The following is a 15988-nucleotide window of genomic DNA, read 5'->3' on the forward strand; positions in this document are numbered from 1 at the left end:
TTTGCTTTGACCTTTTTTCAAAAACAGTATATATATATATATATATATATATATATATATATATATATATATATATATATATATATATATATATATATATATATATATATATATATAGTGAAAAAGATATATATATTCTCTAAAAGAAAAAAGAAAGAAAAAAAAAGATGTAGTGAAGATATTAATGCTGTTTGATTGGTTTTTATTTCAAATTTTAAATTTCAAGAGATTCCATTAAATATTTCAAGATTTATGACAACTAAAGTGGGAATTTACTAATTTGATTTAGGGTTTTTTTTTTTTCTTTTTTTTGGTGTGTGTGTGTGTGTTGAAAAGTCATTTATAAATCAGAATGTATGGGTCAACTATTTCAAAATAGGGTTTAGTTGAGATATGGTCCTTGTTAAACTACTTAACTGCATAATGGGGCCTAAGTCCAAGCATTTTTATATTTAAAACTCATTTGTTGTAAATTTCATTTGATATATACTCAAATAATTAGTTTATACTCGATTTATCCTTTTCAAACTCTAATTTGGGTTTGTATTTTTATCTTATATATATTGATTATTATTATTTTATTTATTTATTTATTATTAAAAAATACTTTTTTGTCTTTTTTTTTAATTTTTTTAAATGAAATGTCAACTAATGTTGAGTCAGTTAACCGGAGTTTCGACAAAATAGGCCATCGTCGCAAAAAAGTCAAAAGAAAAGTTTAAGAATAAAAAATTAAAAATTGGTCGGGTTAGACTGGAGCGAACTGGGAATTATTATTATTATTATTATTATTATTATTATTATTATTATTATTATTATTATTATTATTATTATTATTATTATTATTATTATTATTATTATTATTATTATTATTATTATTACTCTTTTAACTAAATTTTATTTTTAAATCGTGGGCGACACATTAGATAGTGAAATAACCCGAGAACTACAAAATCTAATTAATGGGTTGAATTATCGTAACTAAATGAATATCGAGTATCTCTTGAACTACCCTGCAGAAAAATTATGTAACTTTGGAGATGTCATGACAATTGATAAAAATAATGAAGTTGAAGACAATGGTTCTACTACAATGCCCATTTATGGGACGAAAGTTCTTAAAACGACAATGTTATTTGAATTTAATATTGGGTCTATTAGATATAACCCCCTTAGACATTCAAATAATAGGGGTAGACCCAAACTTAAATTTGCCATTTTGATAAAAACCTAAACTTTTCTAAATTACATAAGTACCCTTAATCAAATCCCACAAATCTCGTTATTTACCTTTTGAAATAATATCAAATCCCACCATATTTTCCCGTTAAAACACTATCCCCACAAACCCACTACCAAAAAATCTGCAAACCTCTCAAAACCAGAAATTTATACGGATCTCGCGGACGGTGCCGGGGGAATTAGATGAGGAAAGTACTTGCTCCTCGCTGGAGTCCGACGGAGACACTGTCCGCTGTGGTGCAACGTCGTAGCAATTTTCCGGCGCTGGATTTCGCACAACAGCCTTTTCTCGTCTTTTCGAAAGCATTCATTGGAGAACTCCCACCGATCAGGCATAACCTTCCCAAATCCCGAAAAATTCATCAGATAAGCAACTCAATCAATAACCGAAAAAAAAAAACCAAAATTCCTTGTTACAGATCGAAGGATTCGATTAGCAAAAGCTCACGTAAGTATTCAGTTGCCGAACGAAACTGGAGAAATTGTTGTGCTTGAAATACTTGGGCAGCAAATCGCTGGCAAACTCACGTAATTTGGCCCAATGAAACCGACAATATACTAATAAACTATCCCACTGATATAATTTGACTATGGATCTCGTTAATCGACTATGGGCCGCCGTCACTGCTCCAATCTAGGGTTACTCAAATCTAGGATTACTCAAATCTAGGGTTTTGATAATTCTTCGGCCCATAGTTGATTAACGAGATGCATAGTCGAATTACATCTGTGTTAATATACTATCCCATATCATTTAATATACTATCCCACTGGTATAATTTTACTATGGATCTCGTTAATCGACTATGGGCCGAAGAATCATCAAAACCATAGAATAATAATATTAATAATATATATGGAAACTGAATAATATGTTTGTTTGAAATACTAATCAATTAGGGTAATTTTCCTTATTATATGAAAACGATTAGGGTAAATAATAAATATATATGAAAAAATAATAATATAAATGGAAACTGAATAATATGTTTGTTTGAAATACTAATCAATTATGGTAATTTTCCTTATATCATGTAATAGACTATCTCATTGATCTAATTCGACTATATATGGATCTCGTTAATCGACTATGGATCCCGTATTATTCAACCACATAGTATATTAATAATTTCAATATAGTACATTAATCTGCTATGATAGTATATTACGGTTATAGTAGTGATATGAAATTGTGTTACAAACAATACACCACTGAAATGACAAGAACATTGAGAACAAAACCAACGTAAACTATTCCAACATAACCAATAAAATAGTACATTAATAATCTCATAATTTCAATCTAGGGTTTTGATAAAATACTTAAAACACATCATAACACAATCAAACCAATATGTCGAGTTAAAAAACTCTAGTACATTAATAATCTCATAATAGTATAATAAAATGATAATGGTAGTATCATATGGTATTCATAATAGTATACTACTGTATTACAACGGTTTAGCACTTAACCGACGTTACCGAGCCATTACATCGTAAACACCTCTTTATAGCAACCAACCCACCAAACCTCGAAACCATGTCCTCATCGTCAGCCAAGATACATTCACTAACGCCTTCCAGCCTATATGTCATGCTTATATCCCACCCATCGAGTTGTGGCCACTTTGAAATAACAAATGCAACCAATGAACCGCCAGTAAACCCATTCGAACACCTCTTTATAGCAACCAACCCACCAAATCTCAACAAAATCCGTACAAAATTCGCCATCGATAAAAACCTTGAATCATGATACGACATTAAAAATACAAAATACTAAAAAATATATTAATATGATCAAAAATAAACTTAAAATGCAAAATTCATACGATAACTTAAAAAAGACTACAAAGTATATTTTAATGTACTACCCAGCGTCCTAAAATCCACTGTTATAAACAAATAAATCAACTATCGACCGGGATCAGACACATGAACTCCACGACCGCGGACAGTTATTTCAATTACTACGTAAACCAACTACGATGTTCATATAAAATAACTCTGGTCCAATCTGCGTGAACAATCCTTATCTAACTCTGTCAATCCTCTTCCAAACAAGCATCATCCGCCAAAATTAACGATGTATATATGACAGAATAATTTTGTTAAAAAACGTTCTACATAATATAATCAAGTATCAACACAACTCTTAAAATTTCTAACCACCGTACACGACAATCCTAGCCATTGAACGAAAAATAAATCGAAAAACGCATTCATACCCGGTTAACAACGTCCAACAGATGAGCGCTCAATTCGATCCTATTTCCACGACGGTGCAGAAATCTTCAAAGATAAAAAAACCCCTGGAACGCTGAAAGAGAACATCCGAAAATATTATACACGATTTGGTATAACGGCCAATGATCTCACGTAATATTATTCCGTGATTTTAGGCAACGTATCAGCAAATCTCAAATCACGTATTAAAGGAATTAAATGCCGTTTAAAAATAAACATGGGTATTAAAGGAAAATTATATAATATATTTTGCCAAGTTGGCAAAATTGGGTCTATATCAAAAAGGGAAAAAAAATTTGAATCTACCTCATTAGAAAATATGAACAAGGGGGTTATCCCTAATAAACCCTTTAATATTTGTTTTGTTAAGATATGATTAAAATATACCGAAAGATATTACTATATTAAGAAAAGTGATAGTTGAGATTGAAGGTGATTAGGTCAACTTCAACAAAAAAATAAAAGGAAATAGAATCATATTTTGTTGAGTCTTTATATATTTATCATAGATGTAATATACTATAAGAATTTTTTTTCTAGGTATTATCTTATATATAAAAGAAAGAAACGCTAGGCAACCCTAAAAAATTCTAATGGAATTTATGTAATAATTTATTTTTAACTTTTTTTCTACTATTTTCTAACTATAATTTTTAACAATTATCAATCTCCTATTTTTCATCAATATATCTCAAATCTTAATAGATAAAGATAAAAATTCAATTTTTTTAAATCTATTTGGATTATAAATCTTAATATGTAAGATTTAAAAAAAAACTAATGTCGTATAAATTATAAAATATGAATAATACTACATTATAAAATTTTACTATTTTAGTGTACTGTATTTTCTTACTATGTATTAAACTGATTATTGTTTTTTACTTTTAAAATAATATCCCGCGCATCGCACGGGGGAAAATGCTAGTTAATTTATATATTAGAGTCTATAAGAATTTTAAAATGTGTATTATCTTATAAATATAGCATTATTAATTTAGCACGTTGTTTATGAGTCGGGACTGAAAAAAATATAATTTAAAAAGGTTATTGAATATTAATTTAACGAAGTTCTATTGTATAAAGTGAAAGTTAAAATTAATGTAATGAAACAATTTAAAATAAAAAGGAACACATTATTGAAATAGATTATCTTATATATAAAAGAAAGAAACGCTGGGCAACCCTAAGAAATTCAATAGTATTTATGTGATTATTTATTTAAAAAAAAAATTATCTATTAATTTCTAACTATAATTTTTGACAAGCAACCCTAAAAAACCCAATGATATTTCTGTAATTATTTATTTTTAATATTTTTTTCTCTATTAATTTTTAACTATAATTTTTAACAATTATCAAAATTAAAACCAACCTGCGAAGAATCCTACCTTATTGCTACGTATGTAATTAATTTTTTTTTAATATTTTTATGTACTAATTTTTTAACTATAATTTCAACAATTATTAATCTCCTGTTTTTCATCAATATATCTCAAATCTTAAGAGATCAAGTTGGAAATTCGAGTTGTTAAATTTTAGTATATTTATTTGGATTACAAATCTTAATATGTAAGATTTAAAAAAACTAATGTTATATAAAATATGAATAATACTGCATTATTAAATTTTACTATAGTAGTGTACTATATTTTCTTATTAGGGTTAATAGCATTTTCCCACCTAGACTTTGCCCTTTTTGCACTTTCCCACCTCAACTAAAAAAAGTTGCACGGTGGCACCCAAACATTCATTTTTTACGCACATAACCACCTGGAGGGAATATTCTGGCGAATCTTTCCACTCTCCGGCGCACGCACGCTGCACATGCCAAATTACATGGGCTTTTTCGTCTTTTCCTTTACCATCCTCCTAAATGCCTAGCAGTCGTTGACTTCCCCCATTTCAATTCAATTTCACACCTTCACAAAAAATCCCCTTTTCTATGTCAATCTAGGGCTAACATTGTCGACGATAAATTGCAATAATCTGAAGATCTTCGTAACTCTATCATGACTTGGAAGTTAAGAGAGGGCAATGACTTGGACGATTTTCGAAAAAAATGCTTCAGAATATGGTATACGTTCTTAAAATTCATATTATTTGTTTTTTTTTATGTAAATAGTTGTTTTATGTATTCAATGTGGTTGCACATGGGGTGTTCTTGGAGTTGTTTATAATATACTATAGTGATTTCTTTGTTTGTTTATAGTATATTTCTGTATTGTGTGGACCACATTGATTTTCTTGTCTCCCATATGTTTATGCTAGCTTACAATACATATTTGGACCACATTTTAGTCTCCCACTTCGATTTTAGCACGTTTTAATTTTTTGCCCTTATTACCACATCATACAGTTTTTTATTAGATTCACATGTTCTGAAAATGTGTTTTATATATTTTTTGGCAGGCCGCAATAGTGATTATTTCACAATAGTAATGCACCATTCTGGAAAAATTATGGATTTAGGTAAGATCTGTTATGTGGGTGGGAAAGTTAGTTATTTTGACTACAGTTGTTATGATGAAATGTCAATGACTGAAATAACTGAAATGGCAAGGGAATTAAAATTGGATGATTGGGAAGATTTCTATCACAGTAGAAGTGCAATACAAGATTGTAGTGTTCTTTATTTAATGGAGAATGATAATGATGCTTTGGAATTACTGAACTATCTTGACAAAGACAGAGCCACTACAATTTATGTGAAGCACCTACAAGTAATAGAAAATGAAACTGAAAAAAGTCAACCTGATTCCTTTGATTTAGATAATCTTCCATATGTAGATGAAGCAGTAGGGTATGTGGGTGATGTTGATGAAGTTGATGAGTTTAATGATGTGTCTGAGTGTGATGTGTCTGAATTTGAGGTTCTTGGTAGTAATATGTATGTGAATCATACGACTGACATTTTTGGTGATAATGATGGTTTGTGATAATGAAAGTGGTGGCAGTGATGTTCAGTCAGTTGGAGATGATTCAGAGCACTCTGACTTTTTGGTTGATAGTGATTTTTTTGCATCTGATGATGATTTTCAATATGATAACAATGTTGATGATGGGGTAGAGTTGGGTGGACTTAGGTCAGATGAAGAGGCTGAAGAACCTAGAAGGTCTAGGAGATTAAACAAGGGGAAAGAGAAAGTGGCAGAAGATCAGATTGAACAAACTGCCAAGAAAGATCAATGGAAACACCACAAATTTTCAGTTTTTAATCCAAAGATAGACATGGCTGATCCTAACTTTCAACTTGGTGTTTGCTTCAATGATGCACAGAGTTTTAGAGATGCCATAAGACAGCACTCCATAGTTAATGGTAGGGACATAAAGCTGAGGCTTAATGAGAAGTATAAGATTCAAGCCATATACAAGCATCCAAGTTGTCCATGGCTAGTCTATGCTTCTCAAATGAGAGGTGAATCCACCTTTCAAATCAAGACAATCAATGCAGTCCATGAATGTAACAGAAAGGAGAGAGTGACTTGTGCAACTTCCAGGTGGTTGGCCACTAAATATGCAGACAAAATAGTTACTGATCCAAGATGGCCATTGGACTCTATGATGACTGTGGTTCAAAATGACTGCAAATTGTTATTTAGCAGACACTAACTGTACAGAGCAAAGCAAAAGGCAATAGAGAAGAGTACATGGTCTAATATTGAGCAGTATGGGCTCATATGGAGGTATGCTCAGGAAATTAAAAAGTCTAGTCCTAGGACCACTGTTAGAATCAAAGGAAGTGGTGAAACAGATCAACTGAAGTTCAAAAGAATTTACATTTGCTGGGATGCATTGAGACAGGGGTTTCTTGATGGGTGTAGGCCAATCATCTTCTTAGATAGTTGTCACTTGAAGTCAATATATGGTGGGATTCTTCTATGTGCAGTGGGGATAGATGGAAATAATGGCATGTATCCTTCGCATATGCTGTTGTAGAAAAGGAAAATAGAGAAATTTGGCTGTGGTTTATGAATTTGTTGAAAGAAGACTTGAAGATTGAGGAGAGTCAGCATTGGACCATCATGAGTGACAAGCAGAAAGGGTTATTAGATGCAGTGGAGGAAGTTCTGCCTAACAGTGAGCACAGATTTTGTGTCATGCACTTGTACTGTAACTTCAAGGTATCACATAAAGGATTGGCACTCAAGAACATTTTGTGGCAAGCTGCTAGAGCTTCAAGAGTGGTGGATTTTGAAAGAGTGATGAGAGATTTGGCCTCCAAAGATAAAGATGCTTTCAAATGGCTTGCAAAGAGGCCTGCTGCACATTGGAGTAGAGCTTTTTTCAATACAAATTCAAAATGTGATACACTTTTGAAAAATATGTGTGAAAGCTTTAATGCAAAGATTCTAAGGCCTAGAAGTCTACCAATAATTGATATGTTGGAGGCAATCAGAAAGACCTTGATGAAGAGGCTGCATGTGAAGAGGGATAAGATGGCAAGCCACAAGGGTGACATATGTCCTAACATTCAGAGACAGATAGAGGAGCTGAAGAAAAAATCAATGGAGTTCATAGCTAATTGGAATGGTAAGGATCAGTTTGAAGTTGAGAATTGCTATGGTGATAGATTTAAGGTGCATTTGGGAGATAAGACTTGCAGTTGTAGAAAGTGGCAAATCTCTGGAATTCCTTGTGCACATTCCATTTCAGGCATCTACTATCTGGGGAGAATGCCTGAAGATTATATTGAAGACTTGTATAAGAAGAACACCTATATGAGAGTGTACAGCCACTTACTTGACACACTTGAAAGAATTGAATCTTGGCCTGAATCTAGAAAGCCACCCTTGCTTCCTCCAGACATTGTGAAGATGCCAGGCAGGCCTAAATTGCACAAAAGAAGAAGGCAACTAGGGGAAATCAATGGTCCAAAGGACATCCCACCACCAGTTGCCAAAACAGTAACAAGGATTGGGAGTTTGGGTAGACAAGGTGTCATAATGACATGTAGTTCATGTCAAAAGAAAAACCACAATGCAAGAAGTTGCCCCTTGAAGAAGGCAAGTGGTGCAGTTAATGACAAAGGCCAGGTATATGCATAATTTCAATTATTCATTATTTTATTAAATTAATTGTTAACTAATGCAGTTGAATTTGTTTCCAATGCTAGAGAAAGAAGTCAAACACACAAGCTACTGTTACTCAACAACAAAGCCAAACTGCAACAGAACAACAAAGTCACACTACATTTGAACCTCATATTGAAGTTCAAACAAGTATTGCTATTAACAGAAAGGTACTTAGCTTTTGTGATTTGTAGCCAAACTACTGTTTCTATATTAATTTATGATTTCTTGATTTTTCTGATTTTTTACATTTCTGTAGAGGAAGCTTGTTTTTGACATTAACCAGACTCAAGAAAGTGTAGCTGAGCCTTCAACAAAGAAGAAATTACCAGTGTCAAGAAAGGGGAAGAAATCCATGATTTCTGAAAAGGTAATGCATTTAAGATATGTTTGAAATCCCTAATTTCTGTAATAATTTATTTTATTCTAACTTATGGGAAAAATCAGGTTATTGGTAAGACAAGCAAGGAGAATGAAACAATGATTTCATCGGATACAAGAAAGGGGAAGGAAAATGAGAAGGAAACAACAATTGTGGCCAAAACAAGCAAAGGGAAGAAGCAAGTTGTGCTTCAGCCTTCATCCCCATCACATAATCTGAGGCCAAGGAAAGCCACACCAAAGAAGAAATAGTGGCCATTTACTTTGTTATTGTTGTGATTTCAGTACATTTTAAACGTTTTAGATCAATACTTTTTGCATTTTGGGAATGATCTTTCTGGATTGCATTTTGCTAAGACTTTGTTTTGCATTTTGGTAAGACTTTGCACTATTTTGTAGTATTTTGTATTTTGGTAAGACTATGTATTTTGCATTTTGGTAAGACTTTGCACTTTTTTGTAGTATTTTGGATTTTGGTAAGACTATATAGTCTGTTTCTGTGCACTTAGTTACTTTTTAAGTGATTATGTTTTTTTCTTACGCAAAACTCAATAGGTATACAATAACATTCATTACAAATCTATATTGCCATTACACAAGAACATAAAGTTACAAAGTTATTACAACTACTTAATTGAAGGCAAGTACATAATATAGAAAGATCAATACTTCTTCTAAACATCTAAACAAACAGATACACTAAAAAAATTGCAATTGTCAAAGTAATCCACAACCATTTTTCCCTTGACCCCTTCTTAATGAGTTGTTCTTCACACTTTTTCAAATCATCTTCACACTTCTTCAACTCATCTTCACACTTCTTCAACTCAACTCCATACTTCTTCAACTCATCTTCGTACTTGTTGATCTTCCTAAGTAACCCAGGAATTATGTTACGAGATCGGTCACACATTGGAGGGTCAATCCACACACAGTACTTGCAACCCCCAATTTGCTGGAAAAAACAGAACACATAATAAGAATTCAAAATCAGCAAATCTCCTCATGGATTCAAAATAAGATTGACATTGACGAAATTTACAAGAAATTCATACCTTATATTTCGGACATATAGCGAATCTCCTCCCTGGATTCAAATCGGTCCAAGATGTTTTCATTATTGCCATTCTTGCACAGTAGCATGTATTATTGACCTGGACTCCACTACTTTGTGACATGTCCAGAATGTAAACAAAAGAACGAAGAGAGAACAAGAAGAAAAAGAAAAAAAAATCCAGACAAAAGATGAGAGAAAAGGAGAGGAAGTGAAGAGGAGGGAAATCAAACTTGGAGAAATTGAGATGGAGGGAAAATTAGGGCGGAATTAGGGCATTTAGGAGGATGCTAAAGGAAAAGACGAAAAAGCCCATGTAATTTGGCATGTGCAGCGTGCGTGCGCCGGAGAGTGGAAAGATTCGCCAGAATATTTCCTCCAGGTGGTTATGTGCGTAAAAAATGAATGTTTGGGTGCCACCGTGCAACTTTTTTTAGTTGAGGTGGGAAAGTGCAAAAACGGGCAAAGTCTAGGTGGGAAAATGCTATTAACCCTTCTTATTATGTATTAAATTGATTTTTCACTAGTAATATATAAAGGGAGAATACGCAATCAATGTTTTTACATCTTCAATTTTAATCCAACATTTTTTCAATTCTTTTATTTCTGGACTTCTTTCCATAATTATTAATACATTTCAATTTATCACTATAAAATATTGTTTTAATAAATAGAATGTCATTAAACTTTATTTTAAATTATGAAAAAAATTATCCACTTTAGAAATTTCATGTTTTTTTTATTTTTTGCCAACAACGAAAATTATTTTTAAAATACCATTTGTTATTAAAATCATTTAAATTAATAGAAAACATCGTAATTAAATAGTAAATTTAATACTTACTTAAATATACATATTATTACATTCAATTTATTATGCAAATTTTATTTAGGGTTAATAGCATTTCGCCACCTGAACTTTGCCCGTTTTCGCACTTTACCACCTTAACTAAAAAAAGTTGCACGGGCACACCCAAACTCATTTTTTTGACGCACATAGGGCTGGCAATCGGGCCGTGTGAGCCGAGCCTGGATCGGCTCAAGCTCATATACCATCGGGCCTCATTATTATAGGCTCAAGCTCAAATACCATCGGGCCTCATGCCTATAGGCTCAAACTCGGCTCATGCATTTTTTCGGGCTTCGGGTTTATATCGGGCTTATATCGAGCAATAAACAAATTACATATTTTACAACTTTGCAGTCGACATATTAAAGAAAAACAAAAAAAAAAAAACTTTACAGTCTAAGCGAAAAATCTAGACTATTCACTGAAAATCAAAATAAGCTTAAAAAATAAATAAATAAATAAAAAATATAGTATGTTCATTAAAACAAATAAAGCTTAATATTGCAAATATTTAACCCTTAATTAATTATACTAAAAAATGCATCCGAGGCCAAAATGAAAAAAAAAAATCATAAAATAAAATAACTAGAAGCAATTCTAAATGTCCTTAACTCTTTTCGAAAATCTTGAGACCTAAAATAAAAAAAGGACAACAAATATATATATATATATATATATATATATATATATATATATATATATATATATATATATATATATATATATATATATATATATATATATATATATATATATATATATATATATATATATATATATATATATATATATAGTCGGGCTTTATTCGGGTCGAGCCATGGTAAGCTCAGACTCGGCTCATAGTTTAATCGGGTTTAATAAAACGGCTCAAACTCGGCCCGGCTCACAATTAATGGGGCTCGGCTCAAATAAAATCGGGCCGAGCTATCGAGCTTCGGGTAGGCCCGGCTCAATTGCCGGTCCTAGACGCACATAACCATCTAGGAGGAATATTCTGGCGAATCTTCTGATTTTCCAATGCACGTGCGATACACATGCTTAATGGAGGGGTTTTTTTTGTTATTTCACCTTAAAAAATTGTGGGCCCTCTTTTTGCTCTTTCTTCTCCTTCTCTTTCTTATTCTCTCTCTCTCTCTTTCACGCTCACCCACACACATACAAACATGCCCCATCATCATCTTCTGCTTCTCTTCTTTCTTTGTGTTTTTGTCAAGAATCAATGCTGTGATGGGAACTGTGAAAGTATAAAATCATGTGGTTGATCCACATGTGGTAATTCAGACATATGCTTGTCTAATTTTTTTAAAATCATTGGCCAACGAAAAAATCCAGAAAAAAATTATATAAAATATAAATATATACATATATATACATACAAAAAAAATTGAAGTGAATTACCTATGAGCTCAGTTTATGGGTGGTGATATAACATGATAGTCGGCAAGGCATTGGAATGCCGTTACGACGAACGAGACCAATTACAAGTAGTCTTCATTGCTCGCATATACTTACACATATATATACACACAGAAAATCTGAATCGAAATCAAAAAAATCAAAATTAAATCAAATGAATGGATTTCTGTAGAAGCAAACTCTTCACGCTGGGGTGCGTGTTTGTGTGTGCTGTTTGAAGAAGGCGAGATGAGTAGAGATTCGAGCTGTGGGGATAGAGATGCGCTGATGAAGAAGCTAGGGTTTTTTTATTTAAAAAAAAATTCAAAATTAATTGAGTAGAGAAGGAATTCATAGAGAGATGCAGATTGATTTTTCAATATGTGTTTGATTGTGTGTGTGTGTGTGTGTTTATTGGACGGCGGCGCTGAGAGCTGATGATGGGATGTCTGTATATGTGTGGGTGTCCGAGAAACAAAGAGAGAGAGAAAGGGAGAGAGAGAGAGAGAAAGAGAGAAAGTGAGAGAGAGAGAGAAAAAACAGACCCCACAAAAATTTTGAGGTGAAATGACTAAAAAAACCCTTCCATTACGCATGTGCATCGCGCGTGCGCCGGAAAATGAGAAGATTCGCCGGAATATTCCACGTAGGTGGTTATGTGCGTAAAAAAAATGAGTTTGGGTGTGCCCTTGCAACTTTTTAGTTAAGGTGGTAAAGTGCAAAAACGGGCAAAGTGTAGGTGGCGAAATGCTATTAACCCTTTTATTTAATTATTATTTTTATTACTTGAAGACGCAAAAACCTTGATTGCGTATTCTACCTTTTAAATTCAATATTTTATGCAAATTTTATTAGTATATTATATTAGCATTAGCATATAAGTATTAGTATTAGTGTTACTTAGCATTATGATTAAGATTAGAATTAACATTAGCAAATTAGAATTAATATTAGTATGGATATTAGTATTAGGATTAGCATTATAATTAGAATTAGTATTAATATCAGCATTATGATTAGAATTAAAATTTGCATTATCATTAGCATTAGCATATAAGGATTGGTATTAAGATTACCGTTAGCATTAGTATATTTGTATTCTATAAGGATTAAAATTATGATTCGTATTATTATTAGGATTAAGATTATGATTATAATTGGTATTAAGATTAAGTTTTGCATTACCATGATGATTACAATTTGGATTAGAACTATGATTGATATTAGTATTAAAATTAAGATTAGAGTTAATACTAGGATTAGGATTAGCAATAACATTAGGATTACTAACACTAATAGTAATAGTATTAGGGTTAATAGCATTTCGCCACCTAGACTTTGCCCGTTTTTGCACTTTGCCACCTTAACTAGAAAAAGTTGCAAGGGCACACCCAAACTTACATTTTTTACGCACATAACCACCTACGGGGAATATTCCGGCGAAACTTCTTTTTTTTTTCAGCGCACGCGCAATGCACATGCTTAGTGGAAGGGTTTTTTGGTCAACTCAAAAATCTTGTGGGGCCTATTTTTTCTCTTTCTTCTCCTTCTCTCTTTTCTCTCTCTCTTTCTCACACTCCCACGCACATACAGTACAGACATTCCCCATCTTGATTTTCTTCTTCTCTTTCTCTCTCTCTCTTTGTTATTTTCTCAAGAATCAATCTTCGTCGGCCGCCGTCGCCGCGACCTCGTCCAAAATGACGGGGATGAACCGCAGCTCATCGGAGTGGGCATTCCAGCGGTTCCTGTAGGAGGCCGCCTCCCCCGATCACAACAGCACCACCGTACAACGCAACGACGTCGTTGAGATCGAAGCCAACTCCAATCGTAACGATGAATTCGCAGCGACAGATTGCGGCGGCGGTGGGCCCACCCCCGAATATTCCTGTAGATTTTGAGGAGCATCAGACCTTCCTTAAAAGCCGCCTCAAGTTGGCCTGCACCGCCGTTTGTCCCGAGTACAAGCTTTTTTTCTTATCCAAGTTTAATTTTTAAGGAAATAGGGAAAATAATGGAATTCCATCTTTAATGATGCTGGGCTGATAATTAATTTGTACCATATGCTTTATGTTGTGTACCTTATGGTTCTTTCCACATGTTTAATTTCCATCTTTTGTATAATTTATGATATTTACTACAATACGAGTTCTCTATATCCATATATTTATTCTTTTACTTACAAATACTGAAAAATAGACATCAATTTGTGCTTGTTAAGGTAGATGAGGCTTTGTACATGATTGAAGAAATGGAAAAAAGTGAAATCAGACCTACGATTTATACTTTCACATTTCCCATCACACCATTGCTCAAACACGGAGTTTCTTTTGGGAAAAGATTGATTCTTGAGAAAAGCACAAAGAAAGAAGAGAAGAAGAAGAAGATGATGATGGGGAAGAAGAAGATGATGATGGGGAAGAATGTCTGTATGTGTGGGGTGTGCGAGAAAGAGTGAGAGATAGAGAAAACAGAGAGAGAAGGAGAAGAAAGAGTAAAAAGAGGGCCCATAAATTTTTTGAGATGAAATGACCAAAAAACCTTTTCATTAAGCATGTGCATCGCGTGTGGGGCCGGAAAATGAGAAGATTCGCGGGAATATTCCTCTTAGGTGGTTATGTGCGTCAAAAAAGTGAGTTTGGGTGTGCCCTTGTAACTTTTTTTAGTTAAGGTGTCAAAGTGCAAAAACGGGCAAAGTCCAGGTGGCGAAATGCTATTAACCCATAGTATTATTATCATATTAGTATTAGTATTAACATTAGTATTATCTTTGGCTAAGCTTTTTTTAAGTAAGAGGGTGTTTGGCTAAGCTTATTTTAAACAGCTGATAAGCTCTTACGTCTGATAAGATGTTTTTAGAGCTGATAAGCTGTTACATCTTATTTTTAAGATTTATTTTTAGAGTGTTTGGATAATGAGCTTATTTCGTATTTTTACTCACTAAAAGATCTTAAATAAAAAGGTGGGGTAGAGGTACTTTTTTAAAAAGATCTTATTTTTTTTAAAATAAGCTGTTGGAGAGCAAATAAGATCTTTTTAAAAAAGTACCTCTACCCCACCTTTTTATTTAAGATCTTTTAGTGAGTAAAAATACGAAATAAGCTCATTATCCAAACACTCTAAACATAAATCTTAAAAATAAGATTTAACAGTTTATCAGCTCTAAAAACATCTTATCAGACGTAAGAGCTTATCAGCTGTTTAAAATAAGCTTAGCCAAACACCCTCTTACTTACACAATATGGAATATATTTTTATTTTTTTTTCTTTTCTACTACTTTGTATTGCATATCATTGATTTTACTATTTTGTGGACTTTTTTTAAAATAAAATATTTATTTTTACAATAAATACCCCGTGCAACGCACGAGTGAAGTACTAGTTAGAATAATTTAAAAAGTATTATAAAGTTGTGTTTGAATGTTCACCAACCAATTAGATTAATTCTTATTTTGGAGACTAAGATACCAAAATGAATAAATTATAGATGAAGGCAAGTATCCCACATCGGATGTGTAAGAGATAATGCCCGTGTAGGATTACTATAAAATAGGGTAATTAGCAATAATTGAAAAATATGATCCTTCAGGCAAGTTTTAACGGGAAGTGATGAGTGGTTAATACTCGCAACTAAATATGCGAGATGGGTGCTTCGCCTAGCCTGTTACGACAACTGGGCACTCCCATTTTCACCAATCTGATCCCTTTTAAATTTACTATATATATATATATATATATATATAT

The 15988-nt window shown here is 32.7% G+C and overlaps 1 long non-coding RNA gene and 2 other non-coding genes across 3 annotated transcripts; 1 reads left to right on the forward strand and 2 right to left on the reverse strand.

Moving 5' to 3' along the window:
* Positions 1-2527: 2527 nt before the first annotated feature.
* Positions 2528-3730, reverse strand: LOC148770765 (uncharacterized). The gene is made up of 2 exons (XR_016031289.1): positions 3474-3730; positions 2528-2989 (listed from the first exon to the last, which is right to left on the reverse strand). It is a non-coding gene; the product is annotated as an uncharacterized LOC148770765 (long non-coding RNA).
* Positions 3731-12251: 8521 nt separating this feature from the next.
* Positions 12252-12349, reverse strand: LOC148770766 (small nucleolar RNA Z43). Its single transcript, XR_016031478.1, has one exon. It is a non-coding gene; the product is annotated as a small nucleolar RNA Z43 (small nucleolar RNA).
* Positions 12350-15845: 3496 nt separating this feature from the next.
* LOC148770767 (small nucleolar RNA Z279/snoR105/snoR108) lies at positions 15846-15949 on the forward strand. Its single transcript, XR_016031479.1, has one exon. It is a non-coding gene; the product is annotated as a small nucleolar RNA Z279/snoR105/snoR108 (small nucleolar RNA).
* Positions 15950-15988: the final 39 nt, after the last annotated feature.

The sequence above is a fragment of the Erythranthe guttata genome, chromosome 5 (genome assembly GCF_056151865.1).
Source record: "Erythranthe guttata isolate IM_541 chromosome 5, IM_541, whole genome shotgun sequence".
Lineage (NCBI taxonomy): Eukaryota > Viridiplantae > Streptophyta > Magnoliopsida > Lamiales > Phrymaceae > Erythranthe > Erythranthe guttata.